Consider the following 18,853-nt stretch of genomic DNA (forward strand, 5'->3'; position numbering starts at 1 on the left):
TAATTTTTTTTTTAATCATGGTTTCTTTCACGAGAACGTTACCCCAAAGTAGTTGATTCATTTATTTTTTTCGTTCTTGTCAAATGTTCCTTTTAATTATATCTTAGTTTCAATTTCAAGCAATAATTTTTTTTTTTTTTTTTTTATGTAATAGTTTCGTAATTGTTAGTGTAATGTGTATTCAAGCTTTCATGAACTTATGGTTCATTCCTAGTTAGATAACTAAATAAGTGGAGTTGAAACCAAAAACTAGCAGCATTCGGTATCTATGGTGCCTTTGGGTCACGCTTACGGGTAATGTCATCGTGTTGAACTACTGCACTTAGCGCTTAATAAAACAACAACAACGACATCTATGGCATTGTCCCTATAAACCGCTAGGGAGAAATAAGGGTCATATGGAAGTTAAAATCCAAGGGGCAGGTAATCCCCCTTGGATCGATAATCTGAAAAGATAAATTTTAAAAGAATTGACATCCGTTCAGTTAAACCTTAGAAAACCCCATTAGGGTTGGTTGTGTGTGATGTTTTGGAATTTATTTATCTTGATGGATTTTGGCAGATGATAATGGGTTAAGGCTAATGTATTTAATAGGAAATAGGATCTAGTTGTTTTAGGCCACAAGCATGAGGCCACCTTGAGCCTTTTTGCTATAGAGCTACCATCATGGGTAGCAACTGCAGAGAAACTATCTGGGACATTGAACCTAGAAAGGGTTGCATACCCACTAAATAGTTTACATTAAACCATAGTTAGAAACCAGGACTACATACTTTACACCTTGATCCCATGTCGAAACAGGTATGTAGGCAGTCTAGGGGTGGAGTTGTCCCTTGTACTTAGGCGTTCGGGGATGGGGATTAGGATTTATTTTTGGGTGAGTAGTTTGTTCTCAAAACTCCTTGGTATTTTAATCCAATGGTGCCGATACTAATTGGAAGATTAAAAAAAAAAATCAATTCATACTCGGAAGGAATCCTGTATGGATTCGCTTGACTTCTCGAGGCTTTAGGCCAAATTCCGAGGCAGAATTCAAGCTTGTATTATGTTATTTTATTTACTCCTAAGGATGATGACCTCAGTGCACTCCTATTAGAGGAGTGTAGTTCTTAGAGAGTGACTCAGGACCCAGATGGTCCTGATGATTCTAAGTCTCTGGCCAGACCACTTCCTATCCTGAATTGGATAGATGCCTACCCGTTTGGGTAGATGTTTATCCCGAATTGGATAGATGAAACATCCTGTCCCGTATGGATAGATTCCTAACCCGTATGGCTAGATTCTCATCGCGGATGGATGAATGCCTATTCCGTTTGATAGATGCCCAAAATATGCGAATGAACCAAGCACAATTAAGAGTAAATAAAAAAAAAAATTACTGTCAAATTTTTTGGGTTGAGTAGACTAGGTTATTACAAGGAAGGCCTCAAGAAGACTCTCCTATGAAAAAAATATTCACCACAAGCATCAAATGTAACTAAAGGTAAGTTGGCGATGCCAAAGGTTTCTTGAAGACGTCTGCAACTTGCTCTTCTATAGGTATATAACCCAAAGTGAGAAGACCATCTTGAATCAATTATTGAATGTGCATGTGGATCTCAATATGCTTAGTCCACTAATAGTCCACCAGTTGTGAGAAATGTGAATAACACTTTGATCATCACATCGAAGAATAATAGTGGGACCATCAAGAGGAAAACCAAACCCTGTCAACAATTGATGAAGCTATAAAACCTTGTGGCTAGCAATAATAGTTGCTCAATACTTAGCCTTAGTAGATGATGATGCAATAGTAGATTTCTTCTTACAATACCATACAATAAAACTAGAACCAAGACAAACAAAAAGTGAAAAGTAGACTTCAAATCATTAATATCACTAGCCCAATCTATGACATTCATTAGCCTTGTTGCATATGGTTGTCATTTATGTCAACATATGATAGTATGTTGGTCATTTATGTCAACAAAGGTAATATTTTGGTTAGATTATTGTTAGTAAAGGTCAAAATCATGGCTATCATGATGAGATTTTAAGATAAGTATTAGAAGTATGATAATGAAATGGATATGATGTTGATGGTCATGAGAATGTTGTTAAATATTTTTTTTTCTCTCTATTGTTTCTCCTAAGTAGGGAACTGATGTTACAGAGAAGTTACAGTCTTCGTATATTGTTGAAGGAATGAGAATGCGAGAAGTTGTATTGGAGATTGCCAAGGAGAATTCTCTACATTCGAAGATATGAACTTGTGGTTTGGACTTTAGCTTGTATGTATTGTGAACAATGTATCTTTCTCTTTGTGAGGCACAAATGCTACCATAGATATTTTTGGTAATTGTAGTATGCAGATAGTTTGGTTTTATGTCAGGACCAGTTTGGGAAATGCTTCACATTTTTTTTCATTTATGTGTTTGCTCTTGCAACTTTCTAGATGTGCTTATATTTTCTATGGAATATTTTACTTCAGATTTCAGGTGTTGAATTGCCAAGTATGATTGTTAATGCTCTCTCTCAAGATTATGTTTTTTGGCTTTCCAAGAATGAAGTGTTTTGTATCGGCTTTCTTGCACCAGCTTAATTTGGCATGACAGTATGAAAGGAGTGTATGATAATGTTGCTAAATGCTCATTAAAAATCTCTATGTGATCTTCATATCAAATTTTGATCTCTTTAGGGCCCCATGTTGTCTAATGTTAAGAATTTGTATGCACATATTTTACCCACTAAGAGGCTGAGGGTTTTTTGGGTCCATTGATTATTAATTATTAAAATAGAGTTTGGGTTTCTTATTATTTTGCAAAATATTTCAACTTAAGATTGTAACTAGGAAATTGGGAATAAGCATCAAAAGCATACAATTAGTTAACCATGAAAACTAACAAGCTATGAAAATACTCCTAATTCAATCAATAAAGGAATGAAAGACAAGACATTCAAAATAAAAAAGCAAACCATCACAAATGTCTCCCTTCATTGGCCTCCATTGTCCTTCTTTCTCCTTCAAATTGGATGTGTGGATCTCACCTTCAAGGAAAATGCAAGTGAAAGAAAGATTGCAATATGAAATTTGTAGTGTAAGGATACTAGAAGCATGGTTGTAAAATGATGAAGAAATGAGCTCAATTTATAGGCAAAATGATGAAGAGACTCAAAATGGAATGAGAAATTGGAAGAAGCAATTTCATTCGAAAAGGGAAGGATTATGACATAATATGACAAACTTCTATGCCAAAATTATGACACATTGCTATGCAAAGAGCATGACAACTCACTATGTCAATAAATATGACATATTTCTATGCAAGACTTATGACAAAATGCTATGTCATTTATTTATGACAAATTGAAAAAATCATGCTTCCAATTTATGACTAATTGACCTTAAAAATAGGAGAAATTAGGGGGGGAATAGTTAGTGGAAAAATAAATTTGAAAAATTGAAGAAAATTAGGTGACACTAAATAATAAATTTTATTTATTAATTAGCTCACAAAAGAGGAAACAAATTAGCCAGTTAAATAATTGATCTAATTGTGACTCAAAAAAGAACACTTAAGATAAATGAATAAATGCATTTAACCTAAGGGGGAGTGTTAGTGAGGATTAAATACATTAATCATTAAACCCTAAGGAACATGTCTTAGACATGTGATTAGGTCATGATATGATCAAAGCAATAAATGCATGATGGCAATTGTGATCAAAAGGATAACTGACAAGGGTTTGATAATGATATACCACTGATTGACAAAGAGATCGCATTGATAGAGGATAATTTGATGAAAATTTGATAATGCCATGGAACCAATATTGATTAACAAAGACCAATAAAAAATTGGTCAAGCATGATAAAAAGATTGATTTGATAGACGACAACTGGCAAGGATCAATGACTAATCGACCCAAAGTTGACAAGAATTGATGATTGATTGAGATTGATGACAAATCAATCAAAGATTGACAAAAGGTTGATTTGATGAAGGTTGACTTGATAAAGATTGACAAGGACCGATGATGAAACGATCACAAATTTATTAAGGATTGACGATGACGATGACGATAATTGAAAATTGAAAGATATCCAAAATGATCCAAAGTGATTGACAATTGATCAAGGATAATTGATAACTGATTGAAAATGATAAAGATCTAGGATAAAACCCTAATTTAACACTGATTAGGATTGATGATGTCCAATTGACATGATGAGTTGATCGTGATCATAGATTGCAATTCGAAAATGATATTGACAAGACCTAATTGAAATGCGAGAGAATTAGAATCAAATAGGGAAGAAATACAAGAATGACAAGATGTCAACAAATGAAAAATATCAAATGTGTAACATAGTGAGAATGTTAGTGAGATGTGAAAACCCCAATATAAGGTCACATGGATATGTTAAAGTATGACGTCACAAGCGCTGACCATTTTTAGATGCCTACATTTTGCCCCTCTACGAGACAATGTGATTGTGAGTGTTGTTTCAAAGAACAATAACAAAATATTCCCCAGATGACAACACGGTATGTGGGTGCCCCCTCAAGGAATTGGCCGGAAAAATCTAAAAAAGAAATTGATCAACAACGATGACAAGACTAGACCAAGAGGATTGCAAGGACTGATGGACAAAATGCTAGTAAGAGAAAATTAAATGAAGAAAAATTAGTGATGAAGAAAAACTTGCTTTCACAAATTCACAATAGTAGGTGAGAACCTTTATTTGATATAGAAAAATGGATGTGGAGCACCATGACAATGAAGGTCAGGGCGATAATGCAATCCCTTTGCATAAAACAAACATGTTTAGAGACAAGGAATGGCTCAACCATCCTAAGACATTATGTGTGTCTAAGGGCAAGGGATGTGAGACAACCATGATGTGGACGTGCCAACACAGACACCCAAAGCATACTTGCCCTAGAATGTTACGAAACACTCCACAAACATAAGACAAAAATAAAAGATCATGAGCCATCTCGACCACTCTAAATCACTCAGTGACATCATCGAGAAATATAGGAAAATGATCGAAGATAAATCAATAAAAGACAAGACACGCAAATTTAAACAAGTCAAACAACCATTCTGATCTCCGTTGTCAAAAGTGAATAATGTTCATGATTGGACGATGTTGTGGTTGATAGGACGATCATGTTGTCTGGTTTTAGGGAATGTAATACCCCGTCTAAGACAAAACACAATATGGTTTCGAGTATACCACATCCTGTATAAGACCCATGATAATGTCGATGCTGATGGTGATTGATATGATAAGTTTGAATCAGTTTGAAAGCTTGTTTGGTTGAATAGTTCATCTGTTGTTGCATGATTCATTAAGTACATTGTTTGGCAAGTATTATGTTTGTTATCCACACAAATATCTTTCTATGTACAAGAGGACAATTTATTAGCAAAATGAAATGAAAATGATTGTTTTTTGATTTTGATGTTTTCAAATTTTAGGGTTTTTGAATTTTTGAATTTTTTTTGTACTTTTTTTAGGACATTTTACAAATGTTTTTGGATCATTTCAGGACGTTTTATGAATTTTTTTGAATTATTTCATGACATTTTGGATTTTTTATTAATTTTTCAGGATCGTATTTGATTTTTAGTTATTTTTTCAGGATTTTATTTGTTTTTTAGTTGTTTTTTTAGGATTTTTAAAGCTATATACATGTCACCGCTTCCAAGCTATTCATAGTGATAACTCTGTCAATTGATCATGAGAAGGGATTTTCCCTCAATTATAGGTCCAAGTATGTACAACGACTAGGAAAAAAACATATATATAGATTGGCAACTAGCTGGAAAATGACATTCGATGCTAACCAACCATAGACCTCGATAAAGACAAAGGGTCAAATCAGAATGGATAGGCATGATAAAGCTTTGTGCTATGTAAAAATAGAATCAAGATAGATAGTAGAGCAACAACCATTGATACACATGGCACTTGTTTGTCAACTTTTCACCACGTTACTTGCCCAAAGTGCCTGTTTGTCAGGTTTTCACTAGAGGGTGAATGATTTTTCTTTACTTTTTTGTCATCAATTTTTTTTTATATTTTTATTTTTTTTTCAATTTTTTTTGTATTTTTCAAATTTTTAATATATTTTTAGGATCATATTGAAGAACTGTAAAAAAAAAGACTTATGTATAATACTTCTGGAGATGCATATTGTTGACAAGATTTGATAATCGTTCTCCCTTCGAGGTTGCTAGCTAATATACCCCCGAGCCATATGCTGTAGTGACGATAAAAGGCCCTACCTAATTGGGCTAAAATTTCCCTTTGATAATCTTTCAGATAGATTGTGAATCCTTGGCATTTGCCTTTAGGACCAAATCTCCAACATCAAAATGATTCCCTTTGACCTTCTTGTTGTAGGTGCGACGGAGGTAGTTTGATATGCCTAAAGATGAGTCAAAGTTGTCTGATGCCTTTCATCTAACATTTCAAGCTGATGTAGCCTAGACACTCTATGTTTCATCATCAATCAAATGATGCAAATACATTCTTAATGATGGAATCTCAACCTCCAAAGGTAAAATAGCCTCTACACCATACACCAAGGAATAAGGTGTTGTGTCATTAAGGGTGCGGATAAAAGTGTGATAGGCCCATAAAGCTAGATTTAACTGCACATGACAATCTCGGCCAACATGATTGACAACCTTTTTTAGTATTTTGATGATTATTTTAATGGATGTCTCATCTTGGCCATTACTCTATGGATAATAAGGAGTTGAAAAGCGATGTTGAATATGAAATTTCTCAAAGAGTTCTTTTACATCTTTGTTCTTAAATGGACGACTATTACCTGTGACTATAGCAAAAGGGGTCCCTGTACCAACATATGATATAGTTCAAGATGAACTTGGAAATTTGAGTGCCAGTAATATAGGTCATAGGTATAGCCTCAATCCATTTGGTGAAGTATTTTGAGGCAGTTATGATGAATTTATGTTCATTTGCTAATGTCAGATGAATCTTTCCAATGAGATCCAATCCCCATTGAGAAAAGGGCTATGGAGATCATATATGATAGGTTGAAGCTCTTATGTTGGCACATGAATTAAATCTCCAAGCATCTGGTATTTGTGAGAGGAAAAGTTAGGCATTTAATAAAATCCATAAATCCCACATCAATGAAGGTACAAAAATAAAGCATAAACAAATAAATAAGTAAATGCAAATGATCCTTCATATTCTCAAAATGATCCCCTCCAGTGTCCTTCTTGCTTGTCTAATCAAATGGTTTGCAGCTCTCAAAATCCAAATTGCAAATGTGTTGAAAACAAGGGTGAGACGATTCAAATATTTGAAGTTAATTTGACAACATATAATTAAAGCTATGAGATTTCCACAATCCATTTTGCATTTCTAGTGTATTTTTTTTCTGGATTCGATTGTGTGTATATTTTTCCATCAACGTTTCGAATCACACTCCGTGATTCATCATCAGGATGAAAAGAATTCCCAACATATAATTACTCAAAATATGGATGAAAATGATGAGAAAAGTGCTTAGTTTTTAGAGAAATTGAGATTGATTGGATGGCTAAGATTGATTTGAGATTAAAAGAAATGAATGGACAAGATTAAATCAAAGGACTTGTTCAATGAGGATAAAAAATTAAATTGCATTTCCAATGTTGAGGAAGAAATATAAATGAATAGAGCTAAGTGAAAATAAATATTGGAAACATCTATTTTCAACAAAATATACCAAAATGAAATAGAGAGGAAAAAACTAGTGGTGAATTAGCAAGTTTGAAGAGATACATGGGAATAAAAATTGGAAATTGGAAGAGTTAATTGGGGTCATAAATAAATAAATAAATAAAAATTATTTATTTCACCCACCAATGGTAATTAAATAAATAAAAAAGAGATAATGATGAATATTAATTAAATAATAAAGATTATTTAATTATTGGTTTAGAAGATCAATAATTAAATAATTAAGAATTATTTAATCATAAGAAATTAGAATAAAAATATTAGTACTAATTAAATAATTAAAATTATTTAATCAGTTTAGACGCGAAAGGTTAGTGAAAGTATCGTCGAAGACTTGGGACAATTTGTTACATACCAAGCATGCTATACACACAATAACACACAACTGCTCAAAATATAATTTTCTTTATATAATGATCCATGCATTTTAATCCTATAGAGATGTCAATCAGGGACATTTAGATCCTTTATAGTAATGTGTATAGTGTCACCTAAGATACATATTAAAGTTTCATCCAACAAACCCTCACATTGGCTTGGACATAACCTGAAATACAAACCCGTATTGAGTCATTGTCAAGTTTAAACATTAGCCATAGATCTCAATATTCATGGGCAAAATAGGCAAAGATCATATATTGAATCAAATGATCTGCTATGTTGAAATTTTTTTCAGCTAATTAGGAGACATTGCAATGAAAGTAAAACAAACAAGTCATCAAAGCATTATTGAGGTATTCATTTAAAATTTGTTGTAGTGGATGTTTAATTGATAGTTAGTGTTTAGGTTGTTCATAATTCAAGACTTTGGTTTTCTATTAATTTCTGGAAGGAATCAAACAAAATTAAAGACCAAATTTTATCTTATTTTTATGTCTATTTCTTTTGCATTCCACACCAAGGCTAAAATGATTCTAGAGGGCTTTGAGGAAATTAAGCTGAATCTAATTAATTCTTATCTTGTTATATAAAATTGTTATCTACTGCTACATCATTTGTATCTTTAAGTATCTTAAAGTAATGTCTAGTGAAGGGATACCCACCTTGGTTTTATAGAGCTGAGGGTGTAGAGGGAACTTGGAGTAAATTCTCTATTAATTGGGGCATTGACTTGAGAGTCTTAAGTATTAGAAGTAGCATAACTATAAAGCCAATTGGATAATCAATTGGAGGAAAGCACCAACATATACAACCTTTCATGAAACCCTCCTAAAAAAATTGTATGTGATAGTAAGAAAATCTTCTAGATTTGACTTTCAATCCCTTATTTTTAGGCCTTCCAGATGCAATGGTGTCATTAGTTTTTCTCTAGGATGCAGTGTATGAAATTGGTCATTAAAAATCCCCCTATAAGAGAAGGTGCTTGCAAATTTATAACTATGATACCATATATTGGATTCAACAAGAGACCCACAGATTCATAGAATCTCTTCAAAATCAAACTAACCTTTTACAAATAGATGAAGCAAAAAGGCAATAATATCAATACATATACAAATGTGTGTAAAATAAACAATATTCTCCTTGTGTATGTAGGACAAGGAGGACAAAAAAAGATAGGAATAGAAGATTGATTAAACATTCAAAAGTGGTGATGCATGTGGGTGTACTCTCGAAAAGTGTAAAGACACATGTAGAGCACTCATGAAGCGAGACAAAAAAGGGAAGTCTCCATGTGAGCTTAAGCACTAGTTTAAATGGCCCGCAACCAAGTAGATGTTAAATATTAATTAAACCCTCTTTTCACAATAACATTTACAACCCTATTAACACCATGGATTGATATATGAATTAAGAAACTTCGATCAAATGTACTACCATTATTAGGCTTCGAGAATAATCAACAATGAATTGAACTTACAACTTTTTTCATAAAAGAGAGCACACATAGTTGTGCTCATAAACACAACAAAATTGACACAATTTCATAAAAATATTGCTCTTTTGACATTTTGTTTGCATATACTCCTATAAATTAGTTAAACAAAAAATAATATAATAAAACTAAACATATTCAACTAAATGCAAATGAAACACCCTTTCAATTTAGGTAAAGGTAATGAAATAGACTACCAAATATCAGTCTTAAGTTCATAATTTTATTTTAAAGTAGTTATTTACACATTACCTATTAGGGCTTTGAAATCAAAATAAAACTAAATAAACTACGTTGGTCATTGTTTTATTGAGGCGTAACAATCTATACTAATTTGTAGAAGATCTTCGACAGTCGGCATTTATTTTATTATTTAAATAAAATTCCAACCTCTAAATCAAGTTGTTAACATAAAGTTGTAGGCACCTCAACATCAAATAGGATGTACAAATTAATTGCATCTTAAAAACCAAGAGACCACAAATACCTTGGGACAAGCTTCAAGATTTCAACTAAAAAATCTCCCTGTTTTACTTGTCTTTATGCACCTTGAGGCTTGATATTAAAACTGGAAGCCTATTGTTTATAAGCATTTTTCTTACCATTTAATTTATTTCTGAAAATGCCATGAATTTTGTGCTTTCCCTACAGATTGCTTTCAAGCCGCACAATAGCATTCAGCAAAGACCTGTTTAGTTTTCAGCAAGATTTTCCAATTTAAGAGATCAAACACAATCCCAAGTAGTAAATTGAAGATAGTACGAGAAATATTTGCAAAGAAAGTTAATTATTTATTTAAATCTTGCTTTTGACTTTCATTTAGTAGCATATTTTCCACTTTCAAGAAAACACAAAATCATTGCAAATGACAACCTCATTTGATTTCCTAACAATCTGAAACATAAACTGAATACAGCCTTAAACTAGAATAATGTAATTCCCATGAGAACAAGTGGAAAGGATAACATACTTTTCCTCACATTCATGTTGCAGAGACGATCAGTTATAAAATAGCTTCCATAGTAAAATTTTCTCAGTTAACAAGAAGTCTGAAAGGAAACATCATACAAAGCGGGTGAATTTGAAATTTTGTTAGCATCAAATCAAACAATACCAAATATCAAATATCACCGAGTTTGTCTGATGGTACCTTCCACGCTTACCCACATCAAGCATCCCAATCATATCTTGAGGCCTCTCATTAACAATGAAAAATTTAGTTGCATGAACTGCAACAAACACATCGGCACTTGTTAACCGCGACATGCTTACCCGTTTCTTCACTACAATATGTCAAGCATTGGAGAAGATGATTGATCAAGAAATGAACCAATAAAGTCGTTCTGTAGCCAAAAAAACAAAACAAAACAAACTAGCTAAAGATGAATATGCTCAGTTCCATATGATCTAGGCATCGACTGTCATGACTCACAATATAAAGTTGCGAAGAGGGTTATGAAGCTTACAGAGCTCAAGCTTGGTTAAGAGAATGATACCTAAAATGACCCCTGACAAATTTTATTCTCGATGGGTGTTAGTAACTACACTGGATGCCTACCAGCATGTATAAGTCAAGGAACATACAGTCCAAGAACACATATTCTTCGGATGGCCAGCCATGGGATTCTAATTCAATAGAATTCCACAAACTCGGTCATCCGAATATTAAACTATTCACAATCAGGAGAATTCCTTCTCATAGAGAGCTAAATCAGATAAACCAATTTTCCTTTTCTGGCACTAAACTACTTTCTATAACAACTACAGGGGCTTGAAAAACATTACCCCAAGCCAGTATTTATAGGTCGAATCCGAGTGTAGTTGGTAGAGGAGGTAAAGTGCCTTCATCCATTTAACACTACCATCTGCATACATATTGTGTGACTTTTATTCTCCGCATATATACTGTGTGATTTTTATTCTCTGCATACATATTTTGTGATTTTTATGGAGATATGGACATTTCTTTTGATATACAAGTGTCAAACATCAACTAATTCTTCTAACATACACGTGTTAATAAAGACACACTTAGTAAAACATACAACATTCCCACATCGAGAGTTCTTTTGGGTATATAACTTCATTTAATTTTTATATCACATGGACCTTTTATATCATAATATAAGTCAATCATTCTTATTTTTATTTTCAAGTTTTATATTCCTATTTCTTTTTGCTTTAATGTTGGTTTTTTTTTCCTTCTTTTTATTTTTTATTTGTACATTTGTTGATTTTTATAGTTTCTTTTACCTACTATTTTTAGAGTTTCTTTCTCCCTTTCTTTTTGATTTTATATTCTCAAGTTAATTAGAAAGAGAACTATTCTTAAGAATGATGTGGTTTTACATTTTTAAGAGTTTTTTTAGTTTGTTTTTGTTACCTACAATTCTTAAGAATTGTGTCATATTACATTGATGTAAGCTGATAATTTATGATTGAAAATTTATAAAGGTTGAAAAAAGTTAATTCTTTCCTAGAAATATTATAATTATGTTGGTGCAAGTCAACAAGATGTGAACAATACAAACCATTCAATGAACATAGTTATAAACAATTATTGAATCAAGTTGTAGAGGTTTTAAATATAGAAAGCCATAATTGATTCATCCATGATTTTTTCATGCCTTTAGTCATTTCCTATAAATACATCCTTGTTATTACATAACCATATGTTGGCTCTAAAGACCCTACAATCCTATATTATTCCTTGTGGTCTATGGATCAACCCATCCATTAATTAAAAATATTTTTCTCATGATAAAATGATCCTTAAACCATTGAGAAATTCATTTAATGATATTTGGAGAAAGGGATGAGTTGAGAAAGTTATGTTGTGAAAATATTGTAGAAATGGAGATTTCTCATAATAGTGAGAAACTTTTAGATGTGATCCCTTCTCCTTGTATTTATGTAAATGGCTTCTATAGTAATGTATGAACATGTGGAAGTTCTTATTAAGGAATTTCCCCACATATATAATTTCCTTGCAAACTTGTCATTCATATAGTTTTGCAATTCCTTTGTAATTTATACAATAATGATGTTGTCGAGTATGTGGCACTTTCCTTGACTTCAGCATATTCGCACATGTTTCGCTTAGATGCATAAAATTTGTGGGTTTGTGGATTTCTCATGAAGATATACAATCCCATTTCTACGATTCCTTTGAATTTCTACATCTCTACATTTCTACATTGTAAGACTTTAAAAGGTTATAGACCTTGTACATAATTATGTCAACCTACTAAATGTTTCCTCCATTTACACATCATTTCCCCATAAAGACATCATACTTTTTGGTGTAATTCCCCAATTAGCACGGACACGAGATCCTTTCATAACATGGTTTCCTACAAAATCTAAGAGCATTAAATTCCTCCACATGTGAGCTTATATTTTATAAAAATTATATTTTTTCCATTTCCACATTTATGCATGAATTATTTCCCTCTTAAAATAGTTTTTGATTAGCGTAAAATGGGTTTTAAAAGGGTCTCGAAACCCTTTACAACAAAGAGCTGCCAACAAAGAATAGACTGGACTACTTTGTAGCAAACCATAGGTTTTAGAAAGGTTCTGAAAAACCTTATGGAATTATGGGCATCTAGATCCCAAAACAAAGGCTACAAAAGATGGAAACATACAAACACAACAACAACCACACACCAAGCACCAACCAAACATTAGGAATGCAACATTACAAGCCAGGATGACAGAACAAATGGCCTAAAACAACAAACAATAGACCTCAGAAAATATAAATTGAGTTTATATCGGGCACCCTTAGCCAACAAGAAGGGTTTTCCCAAGCTCCCATAGCCTGTAACAACTTCTCCAATCCACAAAAAAATCTTGGACCTAACCAAAAATAAGAACTGGCCAAACTAGGCCCTTGAAAACTTTCAACATCTAGTTTGTCCCTAGCCAAAACAATAGACATAGGGTTTTTCCAGGCTTCTCCAACCTTGAAACTAGGTTTTACATGGCTCCCACAACTGGAAGTAGGGTTTTTATAGGCTCCCTCAATCGTGAGAGTGGGTTTTACAAGGCTCCCACAACCTGAAACAATGGGTTTTTGAAAGGCTCTCATAGACTTGATCTTTAGAACGAGCACGACTGTGCATAGAAGATCCTCCAAGAACACCACCTTCATAAGTGAAAGAGGAGAGGCCAATAATCAAATTATCCACAGTTCTCAAGTAACCATAAAATAGGGCATCATCAGTGTCCCCACAACACCTCTCATCCACAACCACAACACCCAACTCCACCTCAATAGGAGAAAGGTTATCTCCAACACCATGCACCTCAATAGGAAGACCCAAAGAAACAAGAGGATTATGGGAAAGAAGTAAGAAGGTGAGTCACAAAAATAGAATAGGGGTGTAAACATGATAGCTGAAAAAGAAAACCACACCCACCATAAACCAGAAATCTAGGTATTTACTAGGACCCTAGAACCTCTTGAAAACAAAAAATAGGGGAAAATAAAGGCAACCTCACCCAACAAGGCCAACTGTAGTAGCTGGGAGGCACCAGAATGCCATCTCTCCACCTCTATAGGAGAGAGGACCACCTCAATAGGACTAGAAAAAGCACAAACCAGTTGTCTAGAATCCCCATTCACCACCAAAGAGAAGAAATCGAGATAGGCATGAAAGCACAAGTACAAAGCTTGAGGAGACTTAGAAACCCCAAAACTGATCCATCTTCCCTTCCTCAAAACCCACAAATAGATAATATGAAACTATTGGGACAGAAAAGGATGAAACCACCCCCATCATCGAGGATAGCCCTAGGTGAAAACACCACAAACCACCCACACACCAACACCCACAAAGATATATTGTGAGGGATCCCAATGTTGATGAATAGAATAGAGCCTCCGCAGAAAACCCTGCAACGTCCCTCACAACCAAAGAAATTGACAAAAGCCATAAAGGGTGAGAAGACCCTGAAGACGCCAACAGTAGCAGTAGCACCCAAAAGGCCCAAATCCAGATAGAATAGAAATAGAGAAGCAACCACACAATAGTCTGCACTTTAAACTCCCTGTTAAAATAGTTTCTCTACATTTGGTGACTAGATTGTTGAAAATTTCCAACTTCATCTTATAAATACTTGATCTTTATAAATCTTATTAAAGATCCACTTCTTAATGTTTACTCATCTATAAGTCATTTGGAACACTTTGTTAATTTTTTTTGTTTGTATTTCACAATCCAAGTTTTTTACCATGATGTTACTTTGATCTAAGTTATTAAAGATCTGTACTTGTGGTAAATCACTTGCATCATTGAATTTTTATATAATTTATTTTGGGTTTTCTAGTTGTCCTAGATAAATTTAACATTTGTGAAAATTATTAACCCCAATGCATATAATTCGTTGTTACACATGCAAATGTTATGACTAATACCATAGAAGTCATCTTCACACATTTTTTTATAAGTTTCATCCTAGACAGCTATTTTTATACTAACCATAAGTCCTTATAACTTACTAGTTTTTCAAATATAGATTTCGACCCATCCAAATCTTCTGTTTCCTTATTTCTTTCCCATTCTAACACATGCAAAAGGTTGTATCTTCTAACCAATTAGGTATATAAAAGATATTTATTTAAATAAATGAGCTAATATTTCATTTCTCCTCCATTTAGTAATCTCATATGACTTTCCCTAAATAAAATGATGAAATATTAATTAAAAGAAGTGACACCACTTTCTAGACTTACATATAAACTTAGTGAAGTGTTGAATATTGATTAAGAGCATGCGAATATTAAAGATCTCCTATCTTGAGGGTGTTCAATCATGTTAGAGTGACACAAGCAAGGTGCATTTATAACACTAGATTAGTGAATATCATAGATGTCTCTATCTTAGTCTAGTCTCTATATATTCTTATGACATATGAAAATTTTTATGAACCCAACAAAAAATATTAAAGAGATTAAAAATGAATCATTTATTGCTCTAAACCTTGGGGGATTTCATAATGCTAAGGGTATGTGCACAAGGTGGTGAATAAGAAAGTGGGCACTAGCAAAAACAATGGCCAAAATGGATGAAATATGTGTGTCTCCTACATGTTAAGGCTTAGAAATCCAAGCCAAAACATGGACACACTTTTATAAGAAAAAAATATATACACATTATAACACATACATGTTATCGTAAACAAGAAAAATACAGACATTTTTTGTCGACATTAAGCTAGAAAAGGAACATGGTCTTCGATGCTAATTGCTTTTTTCTTCTCATAGTTGTTTTTCATCAAGATATATACATAAAATATACTTTCTTATATTTTATGTATATATTATAAGTTATATTTTTGATAAAGTATAAGTTATATTTTATCTTTGTATTTTATTTTTCTTATAAATTAAATTATATTTTGTGTATACATTAGCAAGATGTTTGAAAATGGTTTCAAATCTCTAGGAGTCATAATGTGAATTCTAGATATTGGGAGATCTTATTTTTTTTAAGACTTGGTCAAATTTCAGTAGTCAATGGGCATCTATCATCATCCTCTTGCTATCTCTATATCTCACAATATTTGTCTCCCTAAAGATCTATACTTATCTATTTTCCTATTTCTCTCATTATCCTCCCTCTCTACCTCTCTCTAACTCACTCTCTCCCCTCTCCATAGGCTCTAGGTCTTATAATTTCTCAGATAGTCAAATTCAATTATCACTAAGCTCCTATTATCATTCTCTCTACATCTCCATTTCACTCTCTTTGTCTCCCTCAATCCCTAGACCCATCTCTATTTCTATCACTCCCCCCCTCCCCATCTCTCCCCCATCTCCCTATCTCACTCTCTCCTCTCTCCCTAGACTTTAAACCTATCTCTCTCAACCTTCTCTTAATCTCCCCTCTCTTCTCTACCTATCTCACACACATTCTCTCCTCTCTATCTCACCTCTCTCTCCTTCCCTCTCTCTACTTATCTCTATCTCTTCTCCCCTCCCTACATACATCCCCCACCCCGATCTCTCTCTCTCTCTCTCTCTCTCTCTCACGTGTTCCCTCTAATTATTTCTATCTTCATTCTCCCTCTCTCCACATACCTCTACCTCAATCCCTTTGTAACTTTATTCATCTACACAATTATCACTCATTCTCTCCCTCTCTCTCACTCTCTCACTCCCTCCCTATCTATTTTTTATCTCCCCTCTCCATCTACCTATCTCTCCTTCAACTCCTATATACTTTTATCTCCCCTAACTCTCTATCTTCTTCCCTCCATACTAATATTTTTCTCACTCCACTCTCTCTCTTCCCACCTCTCCATCCCTTTCTCTACCTCCCTCCCTCCCTCCCTCCCTCCCTCCCTCCCAATAATATTTCTCTCTCTAACTACTTGTAACATCCTAAAATTGCATCCCTCACAATTTTTTACTACATTTGGGTCTTCACCTTAGTGTTTGCGCCCCTTTACCTAATTGGAGACTTGAATATTCTCATGCACATCAAAAAGACCTTACAATTAAATAATATACTCAAGAGCTACCTTGATCTTGCCCCAAAATAGGGTAGGACCAGGGTGTGGTGCCCTGGTCCTCACTAGGACCAGGGCATGACACTCTTGGACCCCCTAATTGCAGCCTATCTTGATCCCCTCCCTTAGACCTAACTCAAATTTGAAGTGGAAAATCCTCCTATGTTCGATCAAGTCAAAAAATACTAATCCTACTAGCAAGTATATAAGAGGGATCTCCCATCTCATTTGAACATACATGATAACACACAAGATCATGAAATTACATCAAGCATTCAAGAGATCGAGCATTCAAGCATTCAAGAGAAATTGAACATTTTCAGTCTTCCTTCAAGCTTTGGAGCAACAATAAAGTCAACCTTTCAAGCATGAAGAGGAGATCATCATTCTACTCCATGAAATTATAATTCCATATGGAGGAATGCAAAATTTCACAAGGAGGTATAAGCATTTCATTTTCAAGCAATTTAACATCCCCTTTAAGAGGATGATTTCTACTTTCAGTCATTTCATTTACATTATTTCAACCACTTGGTTAATTCCAAAATCGGGGTTTGACCAGAAGGCAAACCCCTATTTTCAACACATTTCCCTTTCTTTCTGTGTGCAAGAAATAGGTGTTCAGTTGTACTTCTCAAATTAAGATTTATTCACAGAGGTGGAAAAACCATTTTCGATGCACAGAAAGTTTGGAGGACCAAGTGAATGGTGCCTTTGTCCAGGCACACGGTCCTTGCAACTTTTTCCCGATTTTGTAGAGCATCTCCAAATCATCCCAAACTTCTCAGGTCTAGGTGCATGATTGAGTCACAAATCTATAGATTTCGCATACTTTATCTTCATTTTTAGCACTTTTCCTTAATTCAATTAATCAACTTACAAAAGAGTGTCAAACACATCCCAATCTCAACTAATCTACTTGGTATTCAGTCCTCACATCTTTTAGGATTGGATCTAGTATATTCAACCCCTCTTTTGAAAGTAATGTTTGTCCCAAGTGAAAATTGAGCTTTGTGAAATTCTCATTTCCAAGTGGAGAATTTACTAAGCCTAGATTTTCCACTTTACATTTTGGTGAATAGGACCACTTACACCCTTAATTTTGATTTTGTTTTCAAATCTGAGTGTATGCAATTTAAAATTCAAATTTTCATTTACAAGTTTAATTTCCTTGCAATTTTTAAAAAAATAGAGGTTGAATTGACAAAAACCCTAATTTTTGGATTCAAAATCAAACTTGTCATTTGTCTAAATTGGATTTGATTGTTTTAGGTCTGAGAAATTTTAATTTCGCAATTCAAGATTTCATTTACACTTTGAATTTTCAAAAAATTTTAAAATTAAGTGGTTAAATCACAAAACCCTAATTTTTAATTTTAAAATTGACCTGGTGGATAGTGTAGATCTTGAATTAATTTTCAGATTTGGGTCTTTGCTTCAATTTCAAAATTCATTATCCTTCCTTGCAACATTGAAATTTTTAAAATTAAGTGATCTATGTAACAAACCCTAATTTTTAAAATTAAATTAATCTTGTGCAAATTCAAAATTTCCTTTAAGACACTAATACATTTGGACTAGATTTCCGACTAAGGTTTTTGACGGAGAAGGTATATTGCGGCCAAATTTGATTTTTTTTTGAAAAAATGCCCGCATTTGTCATAATTTTGACAAAAATTTCCCATTTGGTTTCGACGAAGAAGGC

General features: G+C 33.5%; 1 long non-coding RNA gene across 4 annotated transcripts; it reads right to left on the reverse strand.

Annotated features, from left to right (window-relative positions):
• Positions 1–6,147: 6,147 nt before the first annotated feature.
• Positions 6,148–11,440, reverse strand: LOC131858638 (uncharacterized). 4 transcript variants are annotated; one of them, XR_009359000.1, is made up of 3 exons: positions 10,601–11,410; positions 10,233–10,318; positions 6,148–7,102 (listed from the first exon to the last, which is right to left on the reverse strand). It is a non-coding gene; the product is annotated as an uncharacterized LOC131858638 (long non-coding RNA). The 4 variants fall into 4 exon arrangements; XR_009359001.1 differs by lacking the exon at positions 6,148–7,102 and adding an exon at positions 8,030–8,301; XR_009358998.1 differs by lacking the exon at positions 6,148–7,102 and having other exon boundaries at positions 9,961–10,318; positions 10,601–10,679; positions 10,781–11,410.
• Between the last annotated feature and the right edge of the window lie 7,413 nt (positions 11,441–18,853).

Source organism: Cryptomeria japonica, chromosome 9 (genome assembly GCF_030272615.1).
Source record: "Cryptomeria japonica chromosome 9, Sugi_1.0, whole genome shotgun sequence".
In the NCBI taxonomy this organism is placed as follows: Eukaryota; Viridiplantae; Streptophyta; class Pinopsida; order Cupressales; family Cupressaceae; genus Cryptomeria; species Cryptomeria japonica.